Source organism: Crotalus tigris, unplaced genomic scaffold (genome assembly GCF_016545835.1).
Source record: "Crotalus tigris isolate CLP2741 ecotype Arizona unplaced genomic scaffold, ASM1654583v1 scf7180000018919.839542, whole genome shotgun sequence".
NCBI classification, from domain to species: Eukaryota; Metazoa; Chordata; class Lepidosauria; order Squamata; family Viperidae; genus Crotalus; species Crotalus tigris.
The window spans coordinates 521,650-523,688 of NW_024097273.1; the positions used below are offsets into that span (position 1 = coordinate 521,650).

The 2,039-nt window shown below is 39.1% G+C and overlaps 1 pseudogene; it reads left to right on the forward strand.

The window, feature by feature from the left end:
• Positions 1–236: 236 nt before the first annotated feature.
• On the forward strand, positions 237–1,735 carry LOC120314376 (annotated as a pseudogene).
• Positions 1,736–2,039: the final 304 nt, after the last annotated feature.

The following is a 2,039-nucleotide window of genomic DNA, read 5'->3' on the forward strand; positions in this document are numbered from 1 at the left end:
CACTACACTGGGACTGGAAATGGGCAAATCATGTAGAGACATCCTTCAATATATTAGTTGTATAAAACAGTGTTTCCCAACTTTGTCATCTTGAACATGTTTGGACTTCAACTCCCAGAATTCCCCAACCAACTTTGTTTGGAGTTGAAGTTCATGCATCTTCAAACTGCCAAGGCTGGGAAATATTGATATAAACCAATAGAAGACTTCAGATTGGATTCTGTAAAGATGGAGCCATGGACAGTTACTGTACATACCGTACTGCTGGACGTCCTGGAGTGCTATAACAGACTTGGTTTGAAGGAAATTATTCTGCTGAAACTAAGCCCACAATTAGACCAAAGGATGCAATAGCTCAGAAACAGCTGTGTGCCTTTGGAGAATATGTTGCTGAGATTCTGCCTAAATATGTTCAACAAGTCCAGATAACATGTTTCAATGAGCTGGAAATTTTAATTCATCCAGATGGAATCCTTCCTGTGATAACTTTTCTGAAAGATCACACAAATGCCCAGTTCAGAAACATAGTTGACTGACAGCAGTCGATATTCCATCTCGGCAATACCGTTTTGAAATTGTCTACAATTTCTTATCTCTACACTATAATTCCTGAATTCATGTGAAAATATATACTGATGAATTGATACCGATTGAGTATCTAGTACCATTATTTGAAGGGGCAAATTGGTATGAAAGAAAGGTCTGGGAAATGTTTGGAGTATTCTTTGCCAACCATTCAGATCTGAGGCGAATCCTTACAGATTATGGTTTTGAAGGTCATCCTTGCAGGAAAGATTTCCCCCTTTCTGGATATGTGGAGGTCAGATATGATGATGAGGTGAAGCGAGTGGTCACAGAGCCATTGGAATTGGCTCAAGAGTTCCACAAATTTGATCTGAACAGTCCTTGGGAGGCTTTCCCTGCCTATCGCCAGGCTCCCCAAACCTTGAAGATAGAACTAGGAGAGAAGAAAGGAAATGAGAAACAACAGTGAGAAGGGGAAAGTGAGGTGAACGGATACATTTGCCATCTCTCTGTATTTATATATATATAAATTATGTATTTATATATATAATAAAAAATAAATAAAATTTGAAAAAAAAAGAAGACTTCAGATTATCTTCCAAAGAGGACTTCCATTACAATAATCAATCTAAAAGTTAATAATAAAAGAATTAGGTTTTTGCTTTTCAAATGCAAGGAGACTCAGGGGAAACAATTTTCAGCATGTCTATTCCACTTCCTATGAAGCCTGGCATTGCAGGAAACTGTTCCTGGAGTGCCTGAAAGTGTTACTGCCATATTTAAATGCCATGTAGTTCAAAAGCCCCATGCAAATGAGCTGTACTTAGAATGTAGTATTGCAGGCTAACTCTGTCCACAGCCTGGAGTTTGATCCTGCCCGGCTCAAGGTTGACTTAGCCTTCCATCCTTTCCAAGATCAGTAAAATGAGGAGCCAGATTGTTACGGGCAACATGTTGACATTGTAAACTGCTTAGAGAGGACTGCAAAGCACTGTGGGGCGGTATATAAGTCTCTGTGCTATTGCTATTGCTATGCAGAGACCTTCAGCAAGACCTTCCTTTTAACCTAGATAGGATGATTATCATCTGCCTCGGTATTAGTAGTAATGAGTTGTTTAAGTTCTGTGTGATCTTAGGGGATGACTACTTGCAGGAGTCCAATAAATATAGAGTGCTGAATTCTGAAATGAGTTCAGCATCAACACCCTAAAGATCTGAATTCATATGAAGTATTTGAGGAATAGTGATGCAGGATATCTACAGACAAGCCATAAAGCAGCAGGGCTATTTTAATTTTTAAAATACTTGTCTTAGGAATGATTGTATTTACAAACAACTCTACAAAGTTGAAGGGAAGCACCACAGCCAAGTGGCAAAGCTTGTACTCTGTGGGCAAAATATTTCACATTTTCATCCTTGGCATTTGGAAATACTCATTTGTGTGTGTATGTGTACACGTGAGTCTGTGTGCAACTGTACTCCATACCTGCCAAGTTGCTGCAAAACCATGCCAG